This window comes from Pinus tabuliformis, chromosome 9 (genome assembly GCF_031772625.1).
Source record: "Pinus tabuliformis cultivar Carrire ecotype Pingquan chromosome 9, CPIR1, whole genome shotgun sequence".
NCBI lineage: Eukaryota > Viridiplantae > Streptophyta > Pinopsida > Pinales > Pinaceae > Pinus > Pinus tabuliformis.
Genome location: NC_142307.1, coordinates 824,841,293 through 824,866,239, shown reverse-complemented (window position 1 = coordinate 824,866,239; position 24,947 = coordinate 824,841,293). Strand labels below are relative to the sequence as shown.

At 42.9% G+C, this 24,947-nt stretch overlaps 1 protein-coding gene across 1 annotated transcript in view; it reads right to left on the bottom strand.

Annotated features, from left to right (window-relative positions):
• Positions 1-24,947, bottom strand: part of LOC149151330 (uncharacterized) — a 99,139-nt gene that overhangs the window by 47,292 nt on the left and 26,900 nt on the right. The gene's annotated exons all lie outside the window — the stretch shown is intronic.

Below are 24,947 nucleotides of genomic sequence, written 5' to 3'. Positions count from 1 at the left end.
AGGAAAGTATGTTGGTCTAGGGTCTTGGTCCATCTCAATCTGAATTACTGAAGGAAGAGTTCTTGACTGGGTTTTCCCCTATATAGGGGTTTTAGCCCTAGTTGTCCGCCTACATCTGGCATCCCTGATCTTCATGATTTGCTTTTGATAATTGCTGGATGAAACAAAGAAAGAAAAACATAAGAAAGTTAATAAGAACATACTATAGTAGATATAAGTCTTTCGGATTAATCACATCGTTAGGATTTGGTTATCTACATTATGGATCACAAAAGTCTTAGATCTAACAAAAACATACTAATATCACAAAAAATTATCAACATAAGAAAATCTTTCTATCTTTCTGATTTTCTAATAGTGGCTGGAGCAAAAGTCTCCTCATAGTCCACTCCCTCTTTCTAAGATAACCCAATAACCCTCTCGCCACAGATCTCACTTTGAAATTCTCAACGCTACCATTTGTAGCATGCTTGATCCTGTAAAGCCACCTGGAACTCGCAACTTACTTCCCCTCCAGTCTTGGCACTATGTCCCAAACATCATTCTACATGATGGAGGTGTACTCTTCCACCATGGCATCCTGTCATACAAGTTGGTATGTTGCCTCCTAAAAACTAGAAGGCTCAAAATCTAGAATGTTGCTCAATAATGCCATGTAGTCCAAAAACTTATATCCAGTCCCTTATTTCTATTGCTGCAGAAATGGGTTGGTTATAGAGGATGAGGTGTATGTTGAGCAACCACAGGGCTTTGAGGTACTTGGGTGGGAGACCCATGTATGTCAGTTGAGGCGAGCACTCTACGAACTTAAGCAAGCTCCAAGAGCTTGGTATTCAAGGATTGATACTTACTTGCAGCAAATGGGTTTCACGAAGAGTGATGCAAATCCGAACCTATATTACATTGTTGTAGGGGATGATCCGCTCATTCTTGTGTTGTATGTTGATGACTTGTTCATTACTAGGGCAAAGAGATTGATTAGTGTGGTTGCAAGGAGGAACTTGCTATGGAGTTCGAGATGAAGGACATTGTGCTAATGTATTACTTTTTGGGTCTTGAGGTGTGGCAAGAGGAGGGGCATATCTTTCTGGGGCCGGGGTAGTATGTTGTGGATGTGCTGAGCAGATTTCACATAGTAGACTGTAGACCCATGTCTACACCTATGATCACCAACTAGAAGAAGCTTCATGCTTCAATAGTTTGGTCAATCCCACATCGTAGAGGTAGCTTTTTGGGTCCTTGATGTATCTAGTCAATACTAGGCCAGATATATGCTTTGCAGTGAACACACTTAGCGAGTTCATGGTTGAGCCCAGGAGGGTGCACTGGGTAGCTGCAAAGCACATTCTTCGCTACATGCAGGGGACTGTTGATTATGGTCTACACTATAGGCAGGGAGATGAAGTGAGGTTGGCAGGTTACACAGATTCAAATTGGACAGGTGGTGCTTCTAACAGGAAAATCACTTCAAGGTGTTGCTTCGTATTGGGTTTGGCAGTTGTGTCGTGGTTCAGTCGAAAGAAAAAGTCAGTTGCTTTGAGCTCTTCTGAAGCTGAGTATATGGCTGCTAGCCAAGCTAGTTGTGAGGCCATTTGGCTTCGCAAGTTGTTATATGGCCTATTTGATCAGGAGTTGAGACCGACGGTTATTCACTGTGATAATCAGAGTTGCATTAAACTCACAGAGAATCCAGTGTTTCATGACAGGTCAAAACACATTGACATCAGATATCATTTCATTAGGGACTATGTTCAGAAGGGGGCATTAAAGCTGGAGTATATATCAACTGATGAGCAGGTGGTCATTGTTCTCACGAAGTCCTTGCCAAGAGGCAAGCATGTCCATTTCAGGGACAAGATGGGTGTGGTGAGAAACACTTTCCTTGGTAAGAGGGAGTGTTGACTTTTAATGTTCCTTGGACAAATGGTTTCCCATGGGTTAGTCTCTACCTAGGGAAAAGTGTCCAAAATAATTCTTTTCCTAAGTGTGACTTTATAAAGTGAAAGTGACTTTATAAGCGGTAAAGTCAATGTTAAATTATAAAGTGAAAAGTGACTTTAGACAAAGTACAATGTGGGTACTTTATTTAATGGGTGAGTTAAAAAATAGAAAGTGAGAATTAAATGCACATTTATTCTCATCCCTTGACCTAAATGAATCTGAGCCATTAGATCTTAGGGTTGCCCAAAAGTCATTTAGGGAAACAAAAGGGGAAAAAGAAAAGAGAGACTACATTCATTCTTCATGAGCAGATTGGAGAAAGGAAGTTGAAAGTTGGAGAAAAATTCTGAAGGAGAAATTTGTTGCAGCAAGTTGAAGGAGTGATTTCTGGGCAAAGCTGGGAATGGAAATCAAGGCATAGAAGACAGCAGAAGGTACAGTACAAACAACATTTAATGTTGTGGGCTGCACGTCGTTCGATAGAAGTTTTTGAAGAAGAAAATGAAAAAAAAAATCGTACAACCTGTACAGTGTTACAGAAATCTATAGAGTCCATACGGAATCCGTACAGTACAGTCAGTATCCGTACAATACACATTTTCAGCTTCAAGTGGGCACGGAAATTGAGGCAAAGTGGGCACGATTTTCAAGGATTTTGGGGCTAAAGAGATAAGTTGTATTTTGTTGTTTTGTTTTGTCTACAAATGCAATTTTCCTGAACTTGAAAGATAAATAAATTTGAAGAGCTCTCTAACAGGTTTTCCACGGAGAAGATTGAAGGGGTTTTGCCTAGGTCTAAGTTGACCAAAAATCTGTGGGTATTTTTATGTGTGTTGCTGGTCTGTTTATGTCCATATTTATTTTCAGCATGTGTTCACAGTCCCATGTGTTTTAATTTGAAAATTTCATTTCCATAATTATATATGTTGAATGTATGTTTATGGGAAAGGGCATTTAACTAAATGGGAGTGATGAGGTGAAATTAAAATCGGGGTGGGATTGCAGGAAACGTTTTAGTCATCAAAATTCGACAAAATGTAGACCTTATAAGCCTTTGAAGTCTTATTGTGGCCCACAGATAAACCCTTCATGCTATGGGCTCTAACTTGGTCCTCTTCTCTACTGATATATGGATATAAACTAGACAACCAAAGATGTGGAAATGACTCGCCTCTAGCTTCACACCAATGAATGCCTTCTTTGGTGTCTTGTCCTCCAAGATCTTGTGCATACACCGATTTTGGATGTAGGTTGTTGTGTTGCATGCCTCAACCCAAAGAAACATCAACATGTGGTAGTCATGTTATGCCTTTAATAGCCCCTATGATGGATCAATTCTTCTGCTTAGCCACATTATTCATTTGTATGTTCTATGAAAGTATTAACTCCCTCTTAATTCCTACTTCCTTGCAAAAACCCTCAAACTCCTTTGAGGTATACTCTCTCACATTGCCCGATCTCAAGACTTTGATGTTATTCATTATCTGATTTTCAACTAGAGCTTTTAATTCTTGAAACCTGCTAAAGACCTCCTCTTTGCTCTTTAAGAAGTAGATCCAAGTCTTGCAAGAAAAATCATCAGTAAATGAAACATAATCCATGCTTCTTGATAATGATGTTGTTGACATTGGTCCGAAAACCTTCAAATGTACTAGGTTTGGAATCCCCTTAGACCTATACTTGTTATTTAGGAAATTAGCCTTGGCATGTTTTCCAAGTGTGCACCCTCTACATACATCATGTTGCTCAATATCAAATTATGGAAGACATGTGCTTATCTCCCTCAAAATAGACAATGCCTTGTGATGTAGCTGCCCCATTCTCTTGTGCCATAATTTGCACAAGTTGTCATTGTTATGCAACAAAGCTCAAATGACTTCACCCTGCAACCACTACAATTACCTTCTCTAAACCTTATTACTTAAGTTGTATCCATACTAGAATCCTTCAACCTAAAGAGGACTTGATGGTTGTTAAACTCCACTAAAAATCCCTTACCCTCCACGACAAAACTTAATGCAAATTCTTTCTAGGACCTAGAACACACATGACATTGTCAAAATCTAAAAAATTACTTGACTCGAGTTGGAAGGGAATGTTGAAGAAAATGTAACTAGATTTGGTCTTCATAATGACATGATCTTTGTAAATGATGTAATAAATTATTTTTGTATATCTTGCTTCATGGGTTTCATGAGCAAGAAGTGTAATTAGGTCAAAGACTTCTTCTTGATGCCTCTAGGATTTATCTATATGTCAAAGAGTCATATGCCATATGTATAGAAACTCTTCATGAATTCATGTAAATGTATACAAGTCTTCAACAGTGTGTATCAGCCCTCCAAGACCAAGAACAATTCTCCAAAAGCAAGCACACCAATGTTTGCAAGAAAAACAATGAAGAGGTCTTCATGTAGGCTCCAAATATGAATTAAATACATAGATAAATGATCCGGTTGTAAAATCCACCCATGGTACTCATCCACCCATATTATTCATCGGAATTTACCCATGGTATTATAAATGGCATCTGCCCGTGGTATTGTAAAATCCACCCATGGTATTCATTCACCCATGGAATTGACCCATGGTATTGTAACTGAAAAATAGTATAAGTAACAAGTCACATTTTGTAAAAGGATAGATTGTCCACCACAATGTAGTCTTTACAGTTCAGAGGCATGTAGCCATCACATCTCTTCTCAGAGATAAGCTACCATCGCCCTAGCTAGTTTATTTCCATTTCTGTCTGTAAGCATATTTCAGTGTTTTCCATTAATGAAATGAAGTATTATTTCCGCTGCATCTTTGTGTATATGGTTATCTCTGTAATTTGTTGCATTCCTGTTTAAATCTGGATCAATAAAAGTCAGGTAGGCTCAAGGGAATAGACACATCCGTTCAAACTCAAGTTAGTTCAATATAGGTGGCTCACCACTATAAATAACCCGTCAAGGTATCCTCCAAAAGGCAGATCAGATCTTCCCATTCCTCTCTGAAATTTCGTATAAGAATTGGGTGCAGGTATCCACAATCAAGGAGGAACAGATCTCGCATAAGGTATCCGCAATCAAGAAGGAGATATCGCATTCCTCTCTCTGAAATCTCGCATGAAGGAGCAGATCCGAATCAAGGCTTCGCTGCACCTCGGTTAGGTATTAGGTGCAGTCACGACCAAATCTCGGAGGTATGATAAGGACGCAGCATTGATCTAAGTTCTGGGCTAAATACACTCTCGACATACGTGTGAATTGAAGCAGAGAAGATCTCGGATGGATGAAGCAGAGGAGATCTTGGATGAGGATACAGTATTGGTATGACGTCTGAGCTAGACACCTTCTCGGCATAGACATAATCCTTATGATGACAATCTCGAAATATATCTCAAATAGATTGATCTTGCATGACAGTCCTCGCATATAAATCTCGATGGCATCCTTGTAGCAGCTAAACATAATGAACAGCAATGGCTCGGATTACAAGATATAGATCTACTCACTCAGCATACTGTCTCATTAGGAAATCTAACTTTTGAAATTCATGAGATGACGATCTGAGGACTTGAGAAATGAAGCAGATCAAGGGATTGAAGATCTTTTCAATCAAGGAAGTTGCTGAAAGATGTCTGAGGGAAAATGAGGTATGTATGCTTCTATTTCTATTTAATAGTGTAATATCATGACATATGGTTGCAGGTATCATCGATGAAGCATGATCCAGAAGGAAAGGATTGTTGGGATGGGGTCCCCTAGGTCAGTTTTGGGGTTAAAAACCCAAGTTTCAATATAAATTTTGATAAAATGATGTAAAGCCTCCACAAATTGTGGATGCGGAGCACATAGATAGTTAGAAGTCAAAAGAGGTTTTAGCCCCTTATCCATGTAAGGTAGAGTCGGTTTTGAGATCCACCCATGGTCCGCAGACCAATGGGATTGTATGTAAAAAGCTATAAATAGGTGTGCCTTAGAAAGTCTAAGGCATAGATAGAGATGGATGCTTATGTCTACGTCTGAGGAAAAGGGCAAGTAACAATAGGTAGATAGAAGGGAAAAAGTTCCGCAGCTGAGTGCGCAGACCCCTGCAGCTGAGTGCACAGGGCAGTTTTGAGTCTGTAACCTAATATTAAAGATCAATAAAGAAGACTGTTGAAGAAATACATGTGTTTATCTATTTACTTATGTTATTTATGTTTGCAATATATGCTATGACGGAATAATGTCTTTATGAAATAATGATGTATTGATGCGCGACTCTAGTGGATAAGGCTTGCTAACTGTACACAATGCATGTTAAGTATTTACGCGAAGATCATAATACATTTTGTTATGTTTATTGAATACTTAAGTAGATCTGTGCGAACTCAGATCTAGGGTTGCTTTATGGTGCACATAAGTGGATGATTCATCTGTTAAGGGTTCGCAAAAACCTATCATAGACCTTTGCGAAGGTCTAAAGGCTGTTTAAGTGAAGTTGTAGTACCAAGCCTTAGGGGCTTATAGATCTGCGTGAAGGCAGATCTAGGGCAATAAAAGACATCACACTGATCTCTGGATGCGGAAACTTGGTTCCAACATCCCCCCATACTGCTTCAGGTGAGACTTCAGCCTGCGCTATGCGGGTTGATGCCAAAAGGGCCAGTAGTGTAGGGTTTTGTTTGGCGCAATTAACTTTGAACCTGGGTCAGGACCCACTAAGCCAACAAATGGTTTTGTTGTCGGGACCGGGATCTACATAAGGAGATGTGTGATGTCGCATCACTGGAATCCGACCAAGAAGGAAATTGAGAAGTGGTTGGATAGGAAGATTCACGAATTCGCAGCGCAAGAGAACAGGAATCCGCGCCTGTCAAAGGAGCAGTGGTTGGACAGATATTTGTACACAGAAATACATGAAATTTTCTTCTGCACCTTCCCAATCGAACTATACGAGTGGATAGCTAAGTTGGCAGACAGCCAAGGAAGGTGGAGGCTTGATGGTCCAATAGTGTGGACTCCGGAGCTAGTGCGAAGGTTGGAAGCTTCTGAAGACAAGATCGCATGCATTGTTGACCACTGGCTCAATCAAATTATAGGAGGATTTGTTACAGAGTTCGCGGTTGATACCTCAGTCAGCTACAGCGAAGCAGAGCGATGCTTCTTCAAGGGACCACGAGGTAAGTATCTGAGATCTTTGAATACCTAGATTAAGATGCTCTTGTGTGAGAAAAGGGTTATGTCGCTACCTTGATGTCCGGATCTACGCGAAGCAGACGGATCTTCAGAAATCGAGAGAAAGCAGGCCCTGAATATAGACCGTTGATTGGACCTCCTTCGAGCGACGATGAGGGAACGGCACAAGCCTCAACGTAGAGTGCAATTCAGCTGATAAGACAGGGTTTCCCGCGGATACATCATTCGTCCACTCCACCTCCACCTTCACCTCCACAGCATACACCTTCGCCAACACCACCACCACCGTCGTTTAACGTCATACTCAATAAAGCTACCGATTTACAAGGGTATAGGGAGCAAAGATACAGATCAGTTCTGGTTTGTTGCGAATGTTGTATGGACCGCGCAGCAGATCACTAATGACAAGATAAAGAAGGTGCATTTAGTTACTGCTCTATAGGATCGCGCGCTAACATGGTATATTAAGTATTGTGTTGATCATCCTTTAGTAACGCTAGCAGATACTAAGGATGCTTTAAACAAGGAGTTTAGTAAGCCTAAGTCTGACTTGCAGTCAGTTGTTGGATTTAAGGAAATCACGATAAGGATCAGTGAGACGCCTTGGGAGTTAGATCAATGACTAAAAAGCGTAATCCGCGAAGCTGATATGCAGCTCACAGACGGTCAGCACCGCGAGTGGTTTATAGCCTCACTTCTGCCCCACTTGAGGATTGCTTTGTCACAATAGAAGATAGGAACTTAGGTAGAAGCCCTGGAAATCGCGATGAGATTGCATGAGACACCTATTCAGGACGCGACTTTGGGAGTCCAGCAGATTCACTCGCAATTGCAGAACCTCTGCTTGGAATTGCAGAGCTTGAAAAAAGAGAAGGAGGCTAGGCCAAAGGTGCGTGAGGAAGTCTGGTGCCTCAAGTGTAAGAGCTAGGGGCATGATAAAGACCACTGCCCTATCTTCGCAAATTATATTATAGAAGGGGGACCGATTCCCTAAGGCAGGAAGCTCCAGCAGGACCAAGTGCAGGGCCCGCACTATGGTGTGCTATTTGTCAGATGGTTGGAAAGCACGTCAAAGACAATTGCCATTTGCTGCAAAAGTTCGTTCAAACACCACAACAATTGTTCTATGATTTCTGCAAATCGGTGGGCCACGATGAGCGCCATTGTTGTAGCTACGAGTTGATGATGGAAAGAACGCCTACCTACCGAATGCAAGTAGAAATTCGACCTCTAGATCAGGGTGCAGGAGGAGCGCGCAGAGGTTATCAAGGAAGAGGACGGGGCCGAGGAGGAGGAGGACCTGGTAGAGGTCGCAGTCAGGTTATTTGCTATAATTGTGGGACACCAGGGCACTACGCACAGGAGTGTCAGAATCAGACACGCCCATCCTGTCAATATTGTAGCCAGTTTGACCACACTATAAAAGAATGCCTTGTGTTGATAGCTAAGATGCAAGAGAAGAAGGCGCAACCTCAGCAACCTACGCAGAACTTACAAATGATGAGAGTTGAGCCCTGCGAGGAAGATCCAAATGTGAATATCGTGTTGAGAAGCGGAGTAACAACTGGGGATGATAAGGGAAAACAACCTGAAGAAGATGGATGGGTTCACAAGGCCCCAGAGAAGGAAGTTGGTTTTGATCTGGCGCGCGCAAAGGAAACATTTATGGAGGCCAAGAAAAGCTTCCCTGAGGCATCTACTTTAGGAAGTCAGACAAAGTACCAGAAACCAGCATGCCTACAGAGGTTGATCCCTCTGTACTTACCACGTTCTTGGAAACTTGCATGAAACTTTTGCACGATAGCAAGGCTGTGAAAGGCCTGCAGGAATTAATAAACAAGTGTGCTGGTAAAGAAAATGCTCCTAATGGACACCGCGTAGTAAGAAAAATTGGCAAACATAAGGCAAGAACAGGGCGCAAGATGAGGCTCACCACGCAGATAGGAGATTATGAGATGGACCAGGTTATTCTGGATTTGGGGTCTGACGCGAACGTTTTGCCTAAACAGACATGGGAGAGAATGGGGAGACCTGCGCTGCAGTGGTCTCCGATCCAACTGAGGATGGCGAACCAGCAGAAGATCATCCCTATGGGATGACTACATGGAGTCACCGTAGATATAGAAGGTGCGAGCGCTAGTGTTTTAAAAAACGGTCAGTCTGAACTGGTAACCGGTCAAACCGGCCGGTTAGCAAGCGCACTGGGTCAAACCGGCTTAAAAACCCGGTTTACCCCCTCATTTCGCCTTTCTTTTTCCCTAACTTGCCGGTTTTGTCCTAAACCGGCCGTTTATTGCCAAGGCAACTATAACCCCCACAAAATGCATTTTTGTGAGTTTTGAAGCTATTTTGAGGGAAATTTGGAGTTGTTTTCCTCCAAAAATAGTCCCTCCAAGAAAAACATGCCTACCCTCTCAGTTTCCTGACACATCTCAACCCTAACAATGTTGGCAATTAATGGTAATGTTAAATTCTTAAAGTAAAAGTGACATTTCCTTTAATTTTCATTTTCATCCTTTTACTTAAATTTTTAACATTACCATGAAATGACTCAGGATGTTTGAGAGTGGTTTCGACCTCATTGGATTTCATATGGAGAAACTAGAATTTTAGATTTCACTCAAAATTCAGCAGATTTCATGGTTTGGGGGTTTGCAATGTTTCCATTTGATTCTATATCATGTGTGAGGGTATGAGATTGGCATTTGATCAAGAGCATGAAGCCCTTTAAGAACCTTGATCGTGGTGGCATTGATTGTTGAACTTTGTTGATGTTGGTGGTACTGATTGTTGAACTCCTCTACCATGGCCTTAACAAGAATGCACCCTTCACTCAAAGGAAAACAACTGGTTAGGCATGCTAATCTTTTTCTACCACATTATAAGGTTGAGGAGATGAACACTTCACTCACACCAAAATCATTGGTTGGGCATGTTAAACCTTTTCAATTTCTATCATGTTATAAGGTTGAGCAATCCAAGTCTGAAGACTTTGAGCTAGATAATGTTCATGTATCTCTTGTTGATGATGTTTATGTATTTCTAGTAGCGTTAAATCAATGATGAGTTTCATGAGTGACCATGTTGATCAATGATTTGTAGTTTTGATGTCTATTTTTGCTACTACTACTAAAGTTGTAGAGGAGCTTTAGGAGTCCTCAAACTCGGAGGCATATTATTTATGTAGCTCATGCTGACAATCTCTTGTCTAGTAGTGGTGATGAGTTTGATCATGATGAGCAGTGATCATGTTGTTGATCATTGATATGTAGAATTGTAGTAGTTCAGTGACCCCATAGCTTAGAGCATTGTTTTCGAACTCTATAGCCCATTTAGAGCCTCATTGATTATGTATTTTGTTGTGGATATGTATTGCACTCGATGCCATTTTGATACATTCACCTTTACAAGGTATATAGATGAGCAAACCTTGCATATTTTGTTTCTATTGGCTTGGAATCGTGGTTTTAAATCTTAAAAATAGTTTTTTTCATTAAAAATTAATTACTTAATGTATTTTTTTAAACAGGTTCGTTTAGACCTGACCAGTCCCGGTTCGACTGGTTCCGGTTCATTAGGTGGACCGGTCCAGTCACCGATTCCGGTTTTTAAAACATTAGCGAGTGCGCTAGCTGATTTTGAAGTAATAGAAATTGTGGGCGACAGCAATCCATACCCTGCGCTCCTTGGAATTGATTGGGCCATTTATTATGAACGAAGTCATCAACTTGAAGAAAAGAACAATGTCGTTCAAGAGGAAATTGCTTCGGGTTGTAGTACCATTGGACCCTGCAGAAGGATCACGCTATACTGAACCAGTCCATGACTACGAAGAGAGTGATGATGATTTGGATCAGATCTACAAAATAACTGCACGAGATCAAGATTGGATTAACCCAACAGCTGATGGAAGGATTGCATGGGACCAGGAAAGTTCCTGTACCTCGGATTCAGATGAAGAACTAGAGCATTGGCAGAATAGGTTGCATGAAGTATCTACGTTGCGCTGCAACATGATGACTAAATCGTTGCGTTGTGTGTCATCGGAGGTAAGAAATTTACCCTATTATGATGGTTTAACTGACGTAGATAAGTTTTTGGATGCCTTTGAACAAGAAGTCCCTAAGGATCATCGCTTCCAAGCACTGGATTTGGCACTGCGTGCTACACCCGCACGATGGTGGGGTACGCACAAGGACAACTTTGATGAATGGCGAGATTACAGAAGGATGATGAGGTTGCGATTTGGTCGTCCTAAAATTCGACTAACTAAGAAGTACGATGGGAGAAATGATCCGCACGATCATTTAGCGAAGTGGACTAAAGTTTATGGAATGAAGCCGCAACCGGAGTGGGTGCACTTATTCTGTCATACTTTCGATACAATCCCTATGAATTGGTACTTGGAAACGGAGCTCCGCCATGGCACCGCGGAGTAGGATATATTAAGGGAAGGATCCTTAATGACCTTCAGTTTTGAAGATAGGTTCAACTGTATTGATGACGCTCTGCAAGTGGTTAAGGCAGTGATCTTCAGAATTTTGCAGGATCCTTTGGAGTTGGTTCAGCGCAATTGGAGCACCCAGTTGCGCCATGCACTGGAATGCTATAATGTGACCAATGAAGGCGGGGATGAAGACCCAAGAAATATGAATATTCCAGAAGAGGCAGAAGGCCATCGTGAAGTTGAAGGCTCGCAAATAGAGAACTCATACATCACTGCGCCATTGAAAACCAAGCAAGTAAACATTGGTACTGAAGCAGAGCCAAAATTTGCGAAGATCGGGGACTACTGGGATGATGCCACAGTGGATAAAGTTGTTGAGTTACTCCGCGAGTACCAAGATCTTTTTCCTACCAAGTTTTCAGACCTGAAAGGCATCATAGGTGACTTGGGTGTGATGAAAATCACTTTGAAACCGGACGTGAAGCCTATTAAGCAGAGGTCGTATCGCCTTAATCCCAAATACAAGGAAAAGGTCCGCTTGGAGTTGGATAAGATGCTTGAGGTAGGCATTATCGAACCTGTGGAGGAATCTGATTAGGTGAGCCCGATGGTGGTTCAAGAGAAGAAACAGAAGGGAGAAATAAGGATTTGCGTCCTAAGGAAACTTAATGATCCCTGCGTCCATGATCCTTTTCCGACATTGTTTATTGATGAGGTATTGGATAACGTTGGAGGGCAGGAGGCCTACTCATTCACTAATGGATTTTCGGGGTACCATCAGATCAAGATCGCGCCAAAGGATAGGAGCAAAACTACCTTCACGACTAAATGGGGTTGTTTTCAGTATACTATCATGCCGTTTGGACTCAAGAATGCGCCCGCAATATTCTTTCACGCAATTATAGCAGCGTTTAAGGATTTCATCCATAAGTTCTTGGAGGTGTATTTTGATGACTGGATGATGTTTGGCTTAGTGAAGCGTCATGTAGCAAGTTTGCACCTAATGCTGGATACGTGCCGCAGATGCTAGATCACGCTGAACCTGAAGAAGTGTCTATTCTGTGTCCCGTTTGGGATCCTGCTGGGTCATGTGGTGTGCAAGCAAGGGTTGATGGTGGACCCTACCAAGATCGCGGTGATAGTAAATTTGGAGGCCCCAAAAAGTGTCAAACAGCTACGCGCAACGCTCAGACACAGGTAATTACAAAAAGTTTATCAAGGCCTATGCTCAGATTACCGCACCCATGGAAAAACTATTGAAGAAGGACGCTACATTCTTTTGGGATGAAGAATGTCAGCGCAGTTTGGATGTATTGAAGGAAAAGATGGTCACCGCGCCAATTTTGGTCTTCCCGGATTGGGAATTCCATGTACATGTCGATGCCTTGTACATTGCATTGGGAGCAGTGCTAACATTGGCCAGTGAAGGAGAGATGGACCACCCTATAGCCTTCATGACCAAGAAATTATCAAAGGTCGATAAAAATTACTCAACGACAGAGCGCGAAGGATTGGCTATGCTGTACGTGTTTCAAAAGTTCAGGCACTACTTGTCGGGTAGACATTTCAAAATGTACACAAATCATTATGCCTTGAAAAACCTGGTCAATAAGCCTGTGTTTGGGGGGGGGGGATCTACCCATGGTTGTTGCTATTCCAAGAGTATGACTGAGGTTATTGTGAAGCCAGGTAGGTTGAATGCAGGGCCTGACCATCTGTCGCAGATCGAAACAGGAGAGGAGCCTACCAATTTGGAGGAAGGGTTGCCCGATGCGCAGCTCTTCGCGATGCGCGTAGCAGATAACCACTTTACAGATATTATCCACTTTTTGAATACAGGAATGGCACCATAAGGATACACCAGTCAACAAAAGGAGTAAGTAGTGCACGCGGCAGATTTCTCGGTGATTGCAGGATATTTGTATAAGATGGGTGCAGACGAGATATTGCAACGATATGTGCCAGATTTTGAACAAAACAGCATCCTCGCTGAAGCTCATGGAGGGGTTGCAGGAGGACATTATGCAAGAAAAGCGACTGCGCATAAGATTTTGCGCACAGGGATGTGGTGGCCTACGCTGCATAAAGATTCTAAAGAAAACTGTAGGGCATGCAATGCATGTCAACGAACGAGCAGACCATCGCGGAGGGACGAGTTGCCATTGAATCCTCAAGTATTGTTGCAGCCATTTGAAAAATGGGCAATTGATTTCATTGGACCAATTCAGCCCCCAGGAAAGAAGACATGTGCGCGTTATATCATCACCGCAACGGAGTATCTAACCAGATGGGCAGAGGCACAACCGATGAAGGATTGTACAGGGGCTATAGCAGCGAAGTTCTTGTTTGAGTATGTGTTATCTAGATTTGGCTGCCCGAAAGTGTTGATGAGTGATCAGGGTACGCACTTCCTAAACGAAACGATCAGCGCGTTGACTGAAGAGTTCCACATTTATCATCAAAAGAACACACTGTATCATCCTCAAGGTAATGAAATAGTTGAGGCCTTTAATAAAATCTTGGAGAACGCACTGACGAAGATTTACAATGCACAGCGGAATGATTGGGATGTGCGCGTCCCTGCAATACTATGGGCGTACAGAACTACTTGAAAAAAGCTGACAGGTCAGACACCTTTTAGATTGGTCTATGGCGTAGAAGTTGTGATGCTTATGGAATATATCGTGCCTAGTCTACATATAGCAATTTTCACGGGTATGGCATATCGCGAAGCCTTGAAAGAACGGCTCACGTCGCTGATGGAGCTTGAAGAAGACATATTCTTGGCTGAATTCCATCAGCAAGTACAGAAGGAGCGCGAAAAAGCATGGCACAATCGACACATCAAGCTGCACACGTTCAAGGTAAAATGATTTGGTCTTATTGTATCATAGCAAGTTCACTAAGTTTCCGGGAAATTTCAGATGCACTGGCTTATGCCCTATATTATCAAAGAGATTACAAATGGAGGCGCAGTTCAGCTCGCGAAGCTGAATGGAGAACCTTTTCCCGGAAGGGTGAATGGAAACCGATTGAAGCCATATACAGGGGATCCGGCTCAATGACTATATGACAGCAGGACAGCCTTAGTGCTCCAGGCAGTTGCAAGGGAGCGTGGGAGTCGAGACTATAAACTACATTTCCCGGGTTGGAGGACTACGCGGCAGGCGAGCTGCACAAAAAATGGTGACATCACAGTATAAGCAGCTGCGCGAAGGGAGTTGCGCTACGAAGGGAGGTAATGTGCTGCACAGCAGGAAAGTGACAGATTCTTGGTTGGATTCCATCAGCAAGTACAGAAGGAGCGCAAAAAAGCATGGCACAATCGACACATAAAGCTGCACACGTTCAAGGTAAATGATTTGGTCTTATTGTATGATAGCAAGTTCACTAAGTTTCCAAGGAAATTTCAGATGCACTGGCTTGGGCCCTATGTTATCAAAGAGATTACAGATGGAGGCGCAGTTCAGCTCGCGAAGTTGAATGGAGAACCTTTTCCGGGAAGGGTGAATGGCAGCTAATTGAAGCCATATACAGGGGATCCGGCTCAATGACTATATGACAGCAGGACAGTCTTAGTGCTCCAAGCAGTTGCAAGGGAGCGCGAGACTATAAACTACATTGCCCTGGTTGGAGGACTATGCGGCAGGCGGGCTGCGCAAAAAATGGTGATGTCACAGTATAAGAAGCTGCACAAAGGGAGCTGCGCTACGAAGGGAGGTAACGTGCTGCACAGCAGGAAATGTCCGTTGGGGTCATTGTTCATGATTTGACAGCCAGAAGACGGTTAAGAGAAGCGTGTTGGCGGCATTTAAGGCTAAAATCTTTGAAGATCTATGGCCAAAACAACATTAAAGATCGAATTTTTGGGGGGAACAGTCGGATTTGAATTCAAAAACCCCTATAAATTACGCGTGTCGGCCCAACAAAGAACACTTTGCACACTTAGAGTTTTTGAGCTGTGTTGTTTGTTGCTTATGAACCGCTCGTTCTTTGAGGATTTGGTCGTGAGCCCAGCATTTGCCAATTTACCAAAGTTGAACCAAAATTTTATCCTTGACACCATGTTAGGTCCAAGCCCTGCTGAGACTGTGAGCACTGGGGGAGATATCGCGTCTGAAGGAGCTGCTCCGGAGGTAGTGAGTATGGAGGCTCTGGCTCCTGTGCCTATGGCGCCGAGGTCGCCTAGGCCGAAGCCCACCCCTATTAGAGAAACCCAGAAGCCGAAGAAGGATAAGTAGAAGTCGATGTCAGTGCGCGAGTCACCCAGAAAACATTCTGCCACTCAAAAGCAGAAGAAGGACAAGCAGCCCGAGAGGGTTGTCGATTTGGAGGCTGAGGAGGGACAGGGCACCGAGGACATAGACGCTAAGGGAGTGGAGCCCTTTACCAAGTTACTTGATTACATCCCTCTGCGCAAAGGGAAGGCAAAGGTCACCAACGACCCGAATTCTGACAAATTCGTCATCTCTACGCCCCCGCTGTCGCAGCAGGGTCCCTTTGAAGGTCTGCGCCTCACGCGGATCCCCCTGCTGAACATGGAAGTTTGGGATCTGGCGAACCATGAACAGTTCCCTCACCTTGCAACAGCAAATTATATGAAGCGTGTTTACTACCCGGAGTCAGGTGTCACCGAGTTAGAGACGGTGGAATGGATCCACGGAGTGGAGAATTCCGGGTTGTTGAACCTGTTGTGGGTGCCCCACTATCACGGCACTACTATTAATACCAATTGTGTGGGGCAATTACTTACTCTCGTGCATGATGCGTGCTTATGGCTAGGAGGGCCTATACCCATCATGGACATGTGCATCCACAGGATCACACGCCCACCGCATGAGGGCTTGAATCCGGCCAAGGAGTTTGGCGGAAAGGCAAGAGAAAAAGACTTGGTGAACAAAATGAAAAGGGAGTTTACACTTGTGAAAAAGTCGTGCGGCTATTCAATCACATCTATCAACGATCCCGCATGCAGATTGCCACCCAAATACTGGCCGGAAAGGTAATGAGGAAGTGTCGCGCAGACAAGGTTTCGACGCCTGTGGTATCATTAGCTGCACAATGCGCGAAGGGTGTGCAGTGTAACTGGTCATGGTACTTATGCAACGAATTCCTTGTGAATTGTCACGAGATCCAAGATGAGACCAAACCATTCCACTATGTGTGGTTGCTACTATCAATCGTATTGGTCGCATGGGAGCTGCCGGAGGACAGCCAGTTTCCTCTGTTGAAGGAAGGGTTGTCAGAGGCCGCGTAGTTCGCCTCCTTGTGGGCCACGAAGGACCCTGCGCAGGTCACTGAGACAAAGATATTCTAGGTGTTGATGGAATCCAGCCTTCGCATGGCCATCAACCAGTGCCCAAGGTTGTCCCCAACCTTGTATGAGCAGTTGTCAGCATATGCCGCGTTTAAAGTTGACTTCCACCGCGTCTACATTCAGGCGCGCAAGGACCCGTAGCAAAAATGGTACGATTTACCATACTTGGTCACAGATCATGATATTTAGGAGGTGATCAAGCGCTGGCCGAAAAATGGCGTGCGCCGTCAGATTTGGAGGCAGGAACTAATAAGGGTGCGGGCAGCTCAATTGAGAAGAAGATGAAGGATGCAGCAAAGTAGGTTGCGCAAAAGTTGGCCGCGCAGCAGAAGAATGAAGTCGTCAAGAAGGCTCGGATGGAAAAGGACAGCACTGGTAAGGAGCAAGTTGAGCACGAGCAGCGCAACTCACAGGGAAGCGGTAAGTCCCCTTCACCCACGACGGAGGAGGAAGAACAATTTGAACAGGCCGGCGGAGCAGATGAGGGGCAGAGCACCCCCTTTTGGCTAAGAAAGCGCGGATAGGAGCAGCGGGAGGGTCCCCGCAAAAAGCAAAAGTCGGACAAAACGCAGGTTGATCCCATGATCTTGACAGGGGGCGATCTCGATGAGATCAGCAACAAAGTCCGGGATACTACAACCGAACTGATGCAACAATTCAAGCAATAGTACATGCAGACGTTGGGCAGCATCGAGAAGGATTTGCACGAGCTGCAGATCCAGACTAGTAGGATACAGGTGGGTGCAGTTCAAACGAGCGTCGCACAAGTGAACCTGGCACTGGGGACGAGTCAGGCTGCAGAGTTGGTCAGGACATTGGACCTTCGCACGGTTGCTCTACTGGAAGGGTCCCTATGCGCGGAGTCGGCTGATGACCGAGTCATATTAAGTACCCTTAAGGACATCGCACTAAACATTGCAGCGCTGCCCAGTGAATTTCTTCATGTGCTACAGGTAAGGGTAATGGAGGAATTGAGAGCTTGGGAGCAGCGCGCTCTCAACTTGATAAGTGAATATCGTGTGAACAATGAACAAATGTTCGCCGAGAAAACGCAGGCTTTGAAGGAGAAAGATACTATCCAAGCTTAGAGCTCTCGATTGGAGGTTGCGGTTGCAGAAGTGTGCAGAACAGTGCCAGAGTTGCACATCCCAGAGGACACACAGCAGGAAGCCAAGATCCGGAAATTAGCTGCAAGAGTGCACGAGGCCAAGGCGGAAGTTGGGCGAGTTCAATTCAAACTCAATATGAAGATCACAAAGCTGTAGCTTAAGTTATAGCCTACGACTCCGCCTGAAGTTAGAGAGCAGCGCAGAGCCGCCATCAAGGAAGGGATGACCACTTTAGATGGCGTAGTCGCTGACTGCACGGCCTTGTTTGAACAGGCGATGGAGTTGGTAACGACTCTGCAGGAAGACCCAAACCTGCAAATCTTGAATACAGAGATTCGCGAGCTCCAAAGGCAGTACGATGAGGTCAGGGCGACGGCACACTCCATTGCTATAGTGCAGCGCCTTGCCAAGTTGCAGGAGGGGAAGCAGCTCCCCGCACAAGTGGAAGCAGCTCAGAAAAAGGAGGAAGTCCTTAAGGCCAAGTTGGGACCTTAGTTAGAAGAAGCTTATCAAGTATCAACCAACATTCAGGAGAAGTTGACTGGCTTGTAGCAAACACAGCAAAAGATCAAGCTGGCCGCAGAAGGACCAGCTACAGGGCAGCTCGTAGAAAAAGTCAAGAAGGCGGCTACGCAAAGCGCTGCTGAGGTTGCAGTTGTGCAGGTGGAGCTGGGGGATCTTCGCAGCAAGATCAAAGCACCAGTCGAGCGACTCGAGGGCAAGTCACGACCTTTGTGTTGGGGGCATGTTGGGATGGGGTCCCCTAGGTCAGTTTTGCAGTTAAAAACCCAAGTTTCGATGTAAATTTTGATAAAAAGATGTAAAGTCTCCGCAAATTGTGGATGCGGAGCGCGTAGATAGTTAGAAGTCAAAAGGGGTTTTAACCCCTTATCCATGTAAGGTTGAGTCGGTTTTGAGATCCACCCATGGTCCACGGACCATGGGATTGTATGTAAAAAGCTATAAATAGGTGTGTCTTAGAGTGTCTAAGGCATAGATAGAGATGGATGCTTATGTCTACGTCTGAGGAAAAGGGCAAGTAACAGCGGGTAGATAGAAGGGAAAAGGCTCCGCAGCTGAGCGTGCAGAGGCCTAGAGTAGAGTCTGCCACTGAGTGCGCAGGGCAGTTTTTTGAGTCTGTAACCTCATATTAAAGATCAATAAAGAAGATTGTTGAAGAAATACATGTGTTTGTCCGTTTACTTCTGTTATTTATGTTTGCGATATATGCTATGATGGAATAGTGTCTTTATGAAATAATGATGTATTGATGCGCGACTCTAGTGGATAAGTCTTGCTAACTGTACGCAATGCATGTTAAGTATTTACACGAAGATCACAATACATTATGTTATGTTTATTGAATACTTAAGTAGATCTATGTGAATTCAGAGCTAGGGTTGCTTTATGGTGCACGAAAGTGGATGATTCATATATTAAGGGTCCACAAAAACCTATCGTAGACCTTCGCAAAGGTTTAAAGGTTGTTTAAGTGAAGTTGCAGTACCGAGCCTTAGGGGCTTATAGATCTGCGCGAAGGTAGATCTAGGGCAATAAAAGACATCACACTGATCTCTGGATGCGGAAACTTGGTTCCAACATCCCCCCATACTGCTTCGGCTGAGACTCAGCCTGCGCTACGCGGGTTGATGTCGAAAGGGCCAGTAGTGTAGGGTTTTGTTTGGCGCAATTAACTTTGAACCTAGGTCAGGACCCACTAAGCCAACAAGGATCTCCTTCTCTGAAAGGATGTTGAAAGACTTAAGTCACACTAGATGAAATCAACATAATATGTCCTCGTATAAAGTATGAGGTAGTTGACTACAATTGAAGAACTCTGAGAGCTCCTAGGAATGAAAGATGTGAGGATGGAAGAGATCGTGAAGTATGCAACCTTGATCAAGGCAATCAACATCCAAAAGATCAAGAAGACTTGACCAGGAAATCTCCCGAAAAGATGTGAAGACTCTGATAGAAGTCTGAAAAGATGAAGACCCTTGACAATAGATATCATTGGGAGATGCGTCAACACGTATGCAGTATGTTGATTCCTACAAGAAGATGTCATTGATAGAAGGCCATCACCAAAAGGTAATATGTTATTTGTTTTGGTGTCTGACCTCTTCGAAAATTCTAGGTATGTGTGCAGGACCAAGGTAAGGAGAATTGTGAAGGATATCACAACTATGTACCTTGTGAAATCACCATTGAAGAAAAGGTGAAGATAGATGGCCCTGTGAAGGAAGCCCCAGATGTAAAGCCAAGGAGGATACTTTCTGGGATGACATGATGGAGGAAAGTAATGGATGGTTGAACCCTACATGTGAAGAAACTGATGACATTGAAGTCTTGAATCATCAGTCAACTAGAAGACCCTATAAAGCACTGATGATAGAGTCCCTGGGTGAGAGGGAGCTCTGGGAGGTTCCTATGGGTAAAGGAACTCGAGCAAGTTTCTGAGTGAAGAGAAACTTGGAACTCATCCCTGATTAAGAGGGAGAGTTAGACACGACATTCTTGTCTTCAATATGGATGAAAGAATGGGGGATTGCGGAATCATCTGGCATCTGACACTCTTTGAGGATGTGGTAGGGCATCCAAGACAAGAGTGGGCAAGAGGACCGATATTCTTGAGGGCTCGAAACACAAGATGAGAATAGTCCTAATAGGGCATACTCGGAGAACACCCGGGTGGGTATGACCCTAAGAGAGACAATGATGATATGTGTCTATCAGTCATTGGTCTCACCAACATTGTGCTCTGATCTAAGAGAGAGATGGAGTTGTTAGTTAAGGCCTTGCTAAATGAAACAATGTTGGTTGAAATGATGTTATAACAGATGGATTGCAAATCCGATTCTTCTTATGAGAAATTCTTCAGATTGAGAATGACCAAGTACCATTATGAATACCTCCCTAGTTAAGAGGGAGTGTTGAAGAAAATGTAACTAGATTCGGTCTTCATAATGACATGATCTTTGTAAATGATGTAATAAGTTATTTTTGTATATCTTGTTTCATGGGTTTCATGAGCAAGAAGTGTAATTAGGTCAAAGACTTCTTGATGTCTCTAGGATTTATCTATATGTCAAAGAGTCATATGTCATATGTATAGATACTCTTCATGAGTTCATGTAAATGTATACAAGTCTTCGACAGTGTGTAATAGCCCTCCAAGGCCAAGAACAATCCTCCAAAATCAAGCACACCGAAGTCTGCAAGCAAAACAACGAAGAGGTCTTCATGACGGCTCCAAATATGAATTAAATACATAGATAAAAGTCATGTCGGCTGGGGAATAGACACATTCGTTCACACTCAAGTCGGCTCAATATAGGTGGCTCACCACTATAAATACCCCGTCAAGGTATCCTCCAAAAGGCAGATCAGATCTTCACATTCCTCTCTGAAATTTCTTATAAGAATTGGGTGCAGGTATCCATAATCAAGGAAGGACAGATCTCGCATAAGGTATCCGCAATCAAGAAGGAGATCTCGCGTTCCTCTCTTTGAAATCTCGCATGAAGGAGCAGATCCGAATCAGGGCTTGACTGCACCTCGGTTGGTTATTAGGTGCAGTCATGACCAGATCTCGGAGGTATGATAAGGACGCAGCATTGATCTAAGTTCTAGGCTAATACACTCTCAACAAACTTGTGAATTGAAGTAGAGAAGATCTCAGATGGATGAAGCGGAGAAGATCTCGGATGAGGGTACAGTATTGGTATGATGTCTGAGCTAGACACCTTCTCAGCATAGACATAATCCTTATGATGACAATCTCGAAATATATCTCAGATAGATTGATCTCGCACGACAGTCCTGGCATATAGATCTCGATGGCATCCCTGTAGCAGCCTAAACATAATGAACAGTAGTGGCTCGGATTACAAGATGTAGATCTACTCACTCGGCGTACTGTCTGGCATTATGTTGATGAAATGAGTCTCGGTAATGACAGTAATGCTCGACATACTTGTGAAAGGTGATGCACAGTCTCAATGATATCACAGTATTCGGATCTGCCTTCCAATGATGTCAACATGAACATATATCTTAGATGCAGTCACAATATGTAGTAATGAAAGAAACAGTGATCACCATATTAAGGAGGGTCAGTCTCGACAGAGATAAGCGACAAGGATCATGATCTCACAGTACAATGAGGTGCAGTCATGATCTCAAGGAAGGTGCAGAGATCATCTCAATCTCAAGGTGCAGTGATGATGTAGCAATGATGCTCTCAACAACCTTGCAGCGGTAATGAAGTTCTTGGAGATGCAATAGTGATGATCTCAGAGGTGCAACAAGGATGATGATCCCAGTAGCGAAGAAGAAGAGGATTTATGTCTTGGTCTTGGAGTGGCGGAATGTGTCAAGGGTCATGGTCTTGGTATTTGTCAATAAAATCCTCTATAAGAAGAATTTTGCGTGGGTTTTCCTCTCCAAGAGGGAGAGGTTTTGGCCCTGGCAGAAAGCCAAACATTTGTGTTCTTGTCTCTTTTGTTTTTGATAGCAGTTTGATGAAGCTAACATATACACACTAATAATGAAGGAAACATTAAGCTAAGATAAATTGTATAAATACTTCACAAATTGTTATCATGTAACAAAGAATCAACTTAATTATGTGTGCCCTAGATTTTTCAACAGGAAATAGTTTCAATTGTTGCTAATAGGTACTTTTCATCATCACCAAGTTCAACCTGTAATCCCGATTCCTACTTTTTCAGACTACAAAACAACTACCAAGCTAATGTCACATATCAAGATGCCCCACTATCCACATACCATTGGAATCAAATTGGCGGAAAGGAAAGATATCATCGACAAATCTTTCTTGACCTTGGTAGCAAACTCATCCAACTAAGGATTTGTAGAGACTATTGCTTACTTCTATTCTTACTTCCCTTTACCCTTCTTCTCTATACATAGTGATGCATAATGACCATGCTTATGACAAATGAAACACTTGATTTTACTCAAGTGTTTCTTTCTTAGTTGCGAGGTTGACTCCTCACTCTTTCCATTAGCCTTGTCGAGTCCTTTACCTCTGCCCTTATTTGATTGACCAAATAGAACTAAATTCTCATCACCACCCTTATCGTTGGCCTTTAAATCCATCCAAATCTCCTCTTGGATATAGTCATCCAAAAGCCTTTGCAAGTCAAGAAGGTTTTCCCAAGCGCAAATACCTTTAAAAATAGGTACCTATCAAGTCGGGAAACCATTCAATGCCATGTTCACTAGCTCTATATCTACAATCTTCTCCCCCGCTACTACAAGCTAATCATGAATCTATGCAATCTTCATAATGTAGTTGGTGATTATGTCTAATTTGGTCATCTACATGGATACGAGTTCGTTTTGCAATATCAGCTTCCTGTTTATGTCTTGGATCTAGAAAAGAATAATTAGGGCATCAATAGGAGACTTGGATGACTATATCCAAGAGAAGACTTGGATGGAGTTAAAGGCCAACGATAAGGGTGGTGATGAGAACTTAGTTCTATTTGGTCAATCAAATAAGGGCAGAGGTAAAGAACCCAACTGTTAATTTGCCATCTCAATGACAAATTCCAACCATGGGACGAGAATCCTCTTTTTGAGAGGACCGTTTTTTACTATTGAGGCGCTCAATTTGGACAAGGGAAAGTGTATTTTTGAATTAAAGCCTACATTTGATCAAGTTAGCCCTAAAGCAATTCGACACCCTTGGAAGGCTATAAATACAAGTGACCTCAACCTCATTTGGACATTATCATGGAGCATTCTTCTATTCTCTTCTTTGGTTTGGCTCACACGGATCTGAGGCAAGTTCACGGAGATTATTTGGCACAGGTCTAAAATTTCAGGGTTCGAAGCTCACATCTTTGATTTTAGGGTTTTGGGTCTTAGTCGTAGGCATGTCATGGAAAAATTTCAAACGCAGTCGCACGCATATTATGGAGAAATTGTGACCGAAGCCTTTCAACCACATGGATGACACATCTTCCCTGCAAGTAGAACCTAAAGGTTGAATTCTTTAGTTGACCGAAGATTTCGCCAATTGACCATAGAGTTTGGCAATTGACCTCAGTCAGTAATACTTGATCATAGGCTTCTGAATCAGGGTTTTGAATTATTGGCATGGTTGGGTCCATCTCATGGATATTGTCTAGTTGATTTTGCTGGATAGGTTTATGATGAAAGATATGGATCATTGTACTCTCTCTTTGTTAAATCATTCAATGACAATCTAATAAGAAGAAGAATTTTAAAGGGTTTTCCCTGTAGTAGGTTTTGCCTTGGTCTCCGACCAACCCTAGTGTCTCTATGTTATGAATATAATTCATAACAATTAGATAAATAAAATAAATATAAATATTAAATAATTAAATATTATTTAGGTTAAATAGTCATTAAATTAAGTGAAAATGCATGTCTAAAAGACATGCCCATTCACGAAAGGTCACCTGTTGAGGTATAAAAGCAGGGCCTCATTGTACATTCAAATCATCTTATATGATCTTATGCAACTTTATATATATTAATAAAATATTATTTAAATACTTCCTGTATTTTTATATTCAAGTCTACAAGCTATCAGTTTTTTGTGTTTCAGCATAAATTTTTATGCTACAGTGGTATCAGAGCCATGGCACACGATATAATCATGCAGGCCTTTGAACGTAGTTCGCCGCACAATGTGCCATTACGTTCACATCTTGATTACGTTGAACAGTTTAATATTCAAGAAGCATTACAGCGTTTGGAAAAATCATTTGCAGAAGTTAAAGAATTTCCAAAAGAAATCAATAATAAGAAAGATGAAAGAAATGATGGGGATACTAATTCTGTTTATGAAGATCAATATGAAGCTACGAAGGACGATCAATCACTCCCCCGACAACGATATCAAACCACTTCATCAATTCATCAACCCTACTTTGCCCTCCGCAGGAGAGCACACACCAGGTCATCGA